The 8,337-nt window shown below is 38.8% G+C and overlaps 1 long non-coding RNA gene across 1 annotated transcript; it reads right to left on the bottom strand.

Annotated features, from left to right (window-relative positions):
* Nucleotides 1–2,386: 2,386 nt before the first annotated feature.
* On the bottom strand, nucleotides 2,387–5,803 carry LOC127534419 (uncharacterized). Its single transcript, XR_007942579.1, has 4 exons — nucleotides 5,696–5,803; nucleotides 2,977–3,083; nucleotides 2,749–2,778; nucleotides 2,387–2,517 (listed from the first exon to the last, which is right to left on the bottom strand). It is a non-coding gene; the product is annotated as an uncharacterized LOC127534419 (long non-coding RNA).
* Between the last annotated feature and the right edge of the window lie 2,534 nt (nucleotides 5,804–8,337).

Raw genomic sequence — 8,337 nt, 5'->3', positions numbered from 1 at the left:
GGGATTCCGCCAGTGCATTTCAATGGGAAACGAGTGCACTCCTCCTCCTGCAACTTTTACCTTTGGCAGGAGGAGGAGTGCACTCGTTTCCCATTGAAATGCACTGGCGGAATCCCAGAATCAGGCAGCCACTTACCTCTGGTGTGTGTGACCTAAAGAGATAGTTCACCAGTTTACTTGAAATGTTAAGGATTGCAAAGTGTGTATTTAAAAGAGCTTGTATTTTATTTTTCTATTTTATACGATCACAGACTGTTGTTATTTGAAGATGTTTGTCAAGTTTACTTGAAATTTTATAGATTGTATTTGTTTAAAGTGTGTATTTAAAAGAGCTTGTATTGTTTGGGACCAATAAAACTGACACTTTGTATGTCTTTGCTTCTGTGTCCTTTATAAATGCTTTATAAAGCATAGATAGTCCTCACTTTAGATGGGCTCACGGGATATACTTAACTAATGAGTAGTAACCGCATTAATAAGTTATTCATTGAGGATGAATATGTGTTTGTAAATCATATACTAACACAGTTGCTAACCCTTTATAAAGTATTAACAACTGAGGTTATCAATGAGCAACAAAACATTTTTAACCGGATTTATTAAGTGCTTAGTAAAGCATAATGAATGCCATACAGATCATGAATTCATGATTAATTATGCACGTATAACTAATTAGTTACAAATGATGAGTTAACGATGAATTAAGCACTTTACTAATGTTTAACTAATGCTTAATAATGTGTTAGTTGAACATTTAAAACTGTCTTTACTAATGCTTTGTAATGTATTACTAATGGTGAATTCATGATGAGTTCATGAGGATTTAAGGATTAACTAATGCTTAAATTATACTTAACTGATGCTTAACTAATGCTTAATAGTGTATAGTTATTATAAAGTGTTACCGATTTATTAATGCACTAAATCAATCGTCTGATCAATTGATAGTAAAAATGTTTCTGATCTGTCACACTGCATGTGATGACATCAGCTCCTCGTGACCTCATTAACATGTGACTGGAGAGAGAACCAATCAGAGTGAGCTACACTCCAAAACAACATGTTTCACTTTGACAAGAGAAAAATCTTTAAGGACGACGACTGCAGCTGAAACATTAAAAGATTTCTGATCAAAATCATACTTTAAAATAAAGCCGTTAGCAAATCATGAATGCACCATTTTAGGATCTGAGTTCAACAACACATCTGAGTTTAAACTGTGTGTCAGTGGTTTTACAGATTCCTGCTGCTGTTACAGTCACAGTTTGATGCTGTCTCATGATGGAGCTTCATCACTTGTTTTAAATCTTTTACACATTCAATGTTTAACTGAAGCTTCACTTCAACAATTACATCACAAATCAAATCAATCAAACAAATGTCCACCAGAAAAAATGGAAAAAGACACTTACCACAAACCCTACAGCCCTAATGAGGACTAATCAATAAGTTAATCAATCTTATCTCAGAGAAACTGCCCCAAAACTAATCAGATCAGAGTTGCTGACATGAAGCAGCATCATCCAGGACCAACTCCCCCACACTGGGTATGAATTAATGATCATAGAATCAGTTACTGGATGAAAACTCTTGTCCTGGAAATAACAGCAGGTTCCTGTTAGCAGCTAATGATGAGCTGCTAATCCTGCATCAGAACACACCAACATGTGCAGCAGCTGAGCTTCAACTTCCAGCCTCTGAGCTGCTGCACAGACGGATTGGAACTGAGGCCTCCTCTGAAACACAACACCAGTTTACAGAGAAATAAAGTCCAAACTTCTTCCCTCTGGCTTTAAGTTCACTGACCACAACGTGAACACAACTTGTGTTCACGTTGTGTGTCTTTGTGAGAATGAACTATAGTGTCTTACTTCTGTCCAGCAGAGAGATGTCGTCTTTTAAAGTCAATGACACCACCCTTTGAGTGATCACTCTTCATAGACACACAGCTGGATTCTGGTCCTGGTTCTGGTCCTGGGTTCTGATGGATCCTGATAGACAGAGAGGAAAACCAGCAGCTCATAAGTGCAGGGAAAACAAACAAACAAACAAGAGTCTCCTTTTGTTCATGTTTTTTTTGTGTTCATGTTGTGTCTTTGTGAGGATGAACTATAGCATCTTACCTCTGTACATCAGAGGGTTGTTGTCCTTTAAAGTCAATGACACCACCCTTTGAGTGATCACTCTTCATAGAAACACAGCTGGATTCTGGTCCTGGTCCTGGTTCTGGGTTCTGATGGATCCTGATAGACAGAGAGGAAAACCAGCAGCTCAGTAAGGGCAGGGGGAAAAAACAAAACAAACAAGAATCTCCTTTTGTTCATGTTTTTTTTGTGTTCATGTTGTGTGTCTTTGTGAGGATGAACTACAGTATCTTACATCTGTCCATCAGAGGGTTGTCGTCTTTTAAAGTCAATGAAGCCATCCTTTGAGTGATCACTCTTCATAGACACACAACTGGGTTCTGGTTCTGGTCCTGGTCCTGGTCCTGGTTCTGGTCCTGGGTTCTGATGGATCCTGGTAGACAGACATGAAAACCAGCAGCTCAGTAAGTGCAGCACAAACCAGCAGCTTGACAACAACCAACACAGCTGGAAGTTGAAGCAGCACCAACACCAAGTCATAAATCAGAGTCCAGACTAGCATCCTGCTGGAGCTGCTGTCAGGATGCAGCTTCATCATTAAATCTCTTTATTGGACTCCATCCAGAGTTCACACACAACTGTGAGGCTCAGCTGACTGTCATACCTTTCCATGTTGGTGAAAACCTGCAGCCACCTGAGGACACAAACACACAAAGTTCAGCCGTCAGTCTTCAGTCTCAGTCAAACACACAGCTGACTGGATCTGAACATTTCATTCTGTTTCTCAATCAACTCATCCCAGACCAGCGACCCACCAGCTGATTGTGGACGTCCACAGCAGCAGACAAACGGCAGCTTGTTGCCGACAAACACAAATCAAAGGTCCACTTACTCAACTTGTTGCAGTCCAACAGCTTTCTGCTCCTCTCCTGAGCTCCACCGTCGTCCTTCTTCAGCTCTGCAGGAACCAAACAGCTCAAAGCACAAACCAGTCTGAACCTGCACAGATCAGAGGTCAGCTCTTTATCCTTCTCATATCAGACACACAATCAACCCTCCCAGTCAGATCAGCTTTATTTCAATACAAGTACAGTCAGACTCAATAATCATCTTCATAATTAACCTGAAAGCTGAACTTAGAACTCGTTTCAAAGCCTCACTTTGAGTCTCTCACACCCAACTGGAAAACACAAAAACCAGTTGTGTTGGTTGTTGTATTCTGAGTTTTTATCTGAGTTCTCAGAGTTCTCAGCTGATTGACTTCAGATAAAGTCCTGACTTTAACATCCATGTAGACTCTGAGAATGAAGCCTCAACTCTGCATTCAGTTCACTGTTAGACTCTAAATCTAATCTTTTAATCACAGCCTCCATCTTGTTCTGACATCCAAACTCAACATCTCATCGTTTTTCCCCAAAACCCTCTTTTGTCTCATCGTATTTTTATTAAGGTCTGAATTTACAGTGATGGACTTCTGGGTCCAAACAGAATCAGAATACTAGAAGTTTGTCAGTGAAAAGAAAACTTGGAATTGAAATATGTCTCATAAAACAACTTGTGTTGGCAGTGAAAGAAAAATGTTTGTGAGAAAAGTTCAACTGAAAGATAAAACACACATATTCACAATTATTTCTGTTTTTTTATTCTGATGATTTTCAATGAGAGTTTTCTGATTTATTTCTTCAAATTGTGTTTTATTGTTGTTTTATCTTGATGCCAGTGTTGTCTGTTATCAGTTGTGTTTTCTTTTTCAATATTAAATTTGATTTGAAACAACAAACTATAACGTCTCTGTTGTGGCTCCAGACTACAGAACATTTGGTAAGAAGTTTCATTACAGTAAAAGTGTTTATCTGATCATGCAGAAACTACATTTAAGGAAATATTCCATTAATATTTACTTCAGAATCAGTTTCTCTGTATAAATTCACCTCATTATGTAAAGTGTGAACATAAAACTGAATCAAATGTCTGTAAATAAAACTGAATGAATGTTGCTGGTGGAGGTAGAAAGTCTGAATAACTGTGAGCTGACAGGTTGCTTTGCATTAGAACAAAACTCCCACATCATCAGAACTGCTCACATCTTTGGATTTACGTTACAGACGGAACATCCCAGCTGGCAGGAAACGTTCTGACAAGTTCTAGGAATATTTAGAGGAAATGTTTTAGTCAAAAAGAACAATACAAGAAAACACAAACCTGTCACCAACAAAATAAATGTTAAATCCAAAATCAACATGAATGATTTCTGTACATTCTGCTCATATTCAACCACGTTGTGACTCCAACTAAAAGTCAAACTCTAAACTCATCATGAACACAGTTGTGCTCCTCTGACAGACCATAAAACACAGAGGAAGTTCTAATAAACAGTGGACAGGTGATGCAGCTGTGACACAGCTCATATTTAACTGATGTGGATTTAAACTGACAGCATGAGATGAAGATGCATCTCCTCCTCTCTGCTGGGAGGAACTAAGACACCAGGAAAGGAAGCCAGGATGTGCAGTTAGAGAAATGAGAGAAGAGGCAGGCGTCATGGAATTATTGTGTTTAACTCCAAAACACTGACAAGTATTATTTACACATTGAACTAAGAGGAAAACATCAACAGAAAATGGACACTACTTCTTCCAGTAAATGTCCTTAACTTTGTACTTTCCAAAAACTACATTACTGAGATGAATCCAGGCGTTCATCCATCAACTGTCCTCTCCAAATGTGTTTTATGTGTAAACTTAGACTGTTGGTCCAGCAGCCTTGTAGAGCTTCATAATATTAATAAAACAGTCATCTTCTGTCTCGTTCTAGGCTCTCTACAAGTGCTTCTCTGATATAAAAGAGAAGAAATCCAGTCCTATTTATCTATTTTTACATTATTGGCTGCAGTTATTAAATCTTCAAAGGATTTTTTTCTTTATGCTAGACCATTAATGTAATAACATTACATTTTTGGCAAAATATTATTACTTTATTTTTTCAAAAACTTTATTACATTATTGGGAAATGATTACTTTATTGGATTTATTTACCTTCGATGTGGCCAAAATTATGATGTCATTGGAAGACATTACATTATTGGCTGTTATTACATCATTAGTTGCTACATGGTGACATTGTTGAAGACGTTCTAGGTGAACTTTTAGGTCTGACACTGAACCCTCACTGCCTGGAGGAAGTGGAAACTCTGGAAGCATCACATGATCCTGACAGACTCTCATGATGCTTCCATAAGTCAGCTCAGTCCTCAGGTCTGGAAAATACCTGAGTACTAACTAGATAAGTAACTAAGTAACTGATACATTACAACAACATTTATACAAAACTTCTGACTATAAATAGAAACAGATCAAATGTTTGTCCTAAACTCCACAGTAGCTCCACTGAGCTCCACCTCCACCACATACAGCAGAGAAATTCTACTTCCACATGAATGTATCAGCAATAATCATCCATTAATATCATGTGGAGAGTTTAACCCTCACAGTGACCGTCCTGTTTCTGTGTGAAAGCAGCAAACACCTCCAACAATCACACATTCACCATCACTGCAGCTAAACCAAACACGTCACTGAGAACTTGATGAAAACAATCAGAGGTTCACTTACTGAGCTCTCAGCCACCAGTCCACTCTTTTCTGTCCACAGCAGGTTTGGACTCGTCTCCCAGTAAAACGTCCATTAAGTGAAGTGAAGCGACGCTGCTTACTGTCTGTTATCAGAGTGTTCAGAGCGCTGCCACACCTTCATTCCTTCACTGTTAAAGTATGCATTCTGACTGGTTGGACGTGTTTCAGGCAGAGCTGCTTCTCAGGATCTGGTGTTCTGAGCACAAACTTTCTCATGGCTCCCAGAAACACATTCATTTATTCTCACCCTGACTTCACCTTCTGCTGTGTCAAAATACAAAAAACTAAAACATAAACACAGTCTGTAATATCTGATGAAATCCTCTCCATTCCTCTTTGTTGTTCCAACACACAGCATCTCTACAACAGAACAGATGTCAGGAAACAACAAAATATTTTGAAATGAGAATGTGCAGATAGAATCCATCCATTCTCTATACACCGCTTTATCCTTACTAGGGTCATGGGGGGTGCTGGAGTCTATCCCAGCTGACTCGGGTGAAGGCAGGGGACACCCTGGACAGGTCATCAGTCTGTCACAGGGCTACACATACAGACAAACAATCACACTCACATTCACACCTACGGGCAATTTAGAGTAGTCAATTAACCTCAGCATATTTTTGGACTGTGGGAGGAAGCCGGAGTATCCAGAGAAAACCCACGCATGCACAGGGAGAACATGCTAACTCATGCAGAAAGATCCCAGGCCCACCCCGGGATTCGATCTTTTTGCTGCAAGGCGAAAGCACTAACCACTATGCCGCAGATAGAATCACAGACTGGAAATCACAAAGGAAATAAAAGAGAAAAGAAGCAACATTCAGGTAGACTGATGACCAACATGAAGAAGAAAAGAGTGTTCAGGAAAACTACAATAAAACTAATAAAACTAAACCATGAATAGTGTCCAAAATTTGGACACTATTCATGGTTTGCACATAGTATCCAAAACTCTTGCACTCTTTTTGCAAAACCGTTAACATGTTTTTTGCTCATTTGAACACACTTTTCACTCATAGCACACATTTTTCAGAGAGTGAACACTAGGAAGCAGAACTGGGACACTGTTCCAACACTGCTGTCACAATTACAGTTTTCCTCGATTGCTAAGACACATTCCTGGAAAGCTGCTCTCCTTTTCCCTAAACTGTGAACACAAAACCCAATTTTCAAGCTACATTCACAAAACCTCGGAGTCTTCTTGTAGAACCAAACTTTCACCCCAAAACAGTTCAATCTGTGCTCAAAACTGAACTTTTCTGTCAAATCATGCCTCAAATCAATCTAAATTAAATACTGAGCAGTCACTAAACACTACATAGAAAAAATGAAAACACAATGCTCAGGACATGAAGTGGTAGAAATAAATGGTTATTTAGGCTAAATGCATGTTACAAAATAAAATACCTGGGCATTTGTAACACTTGTACATAGAAAAAAGAATTTGCAAAAAACTGAAATCCTGTGCATTTACATGTAGCACTTGTACATAAAAATAAAACACAAAAAATTACAAATGAAGTACAAAGAACAGAAGTGCATTACTCTGCCACAACATCATTTCTCTGTACTGGGTCAGGCCACAGGACTTCATCTACATCACAGGACACATTTTCTCTGACCAGGCAACGGAGGAAAAACCCCTGTCATGCCGTATCCATGCTCCTCTTCTTAGATTTCTATCCATTGTAGTGCCTCACAAACCAGTGCTCTGGCTTATATGTACCCTCACATCATGAGCCACAAGTGTGATCAATTTTGAGTTGTTGTGTTCAACCGGTGACGCCTGAGCTTTAACTGTGTTTGACTTTTGCCACCTGTGCTCACCATTATGCAACACAGGTGCATCACAATGACAATGTGTTGACAAGGTGTGTCTAAACAGGTGAAAAGGGCTTATGGTTTAGCCAAAAGAGTGACTGATTCAATAAGTGGGTTCAGGCAACTGAGAATTTGGTTCAGACAATAGAGTTTAGTGTTTTAGCAATTGAGAAAAACTGTAAGTGAAGTGAAGCGACGCTGCTTACTGTCTGTTATCAGAGTGTTCAGAGCGCTGCCACACCTTCATCCCTTCACTGTTAAACTATGCATTCTGACTGGTTGGACGTGTTTCAGGCAGAGCTGCTTCTCAGGATCTGGTGTTTTTCTGAGCACAAACTTCCTCATGGCTCCCAGAAACACATTCATTTTAGTGCAGCGGTTAAGAGAATAATTGTTCAAACTATGATAAAAGTACCAAACTTGGACCAAGTACAGCCTGAACCCTTGTCTTCCACATAAGGGAGAGCTTCACCAGAAATTTGCATTATTTCAGGGGTAGATTAAGTATTAAATATTGGGTATCGGTTAATATGTTAAATATTATAAAAATCATTTAACACTGTGTATATAGCCAAATTGGAGGCCTATTTTCCCTTCAAGTGGAAGACAGCTATTGATTAGAGGGATTTTAAGCATGTTTAGTTAAAAAAAATAGTGGTTCTGCAGCATAAATACTTCAAAATGTACACAATTTAAACTTTGAATATACAGAATACTTAACAGTTAAGAATTATACCATATCAGTAACATTTGGCCTACATTATACATGGCTGTTCATCCAATTGTTGCACAGTTTAT

Source organism: Acanthochromis polyacanthus, chromosome 6, assembly GCF_021347895.1.
Source record: "Acanthochromis polyacanthus isolate Apoly-LR-REF ecotype Palm Island chromosome 6, KAUST_Apoly_ChrSc, whole genome shotgun sequence".
NCBI lineage: Eukaryota > Metazoa > Chordata > Actinopteri > Pomacentridae > Acanthochromis > Acanthochromis polyacanthus.
The sequence above is the reverse complement of the archived record's forward strand: the minus strand, read 5'-3'. Positions and strand labels throughout refer to the sequence as shown.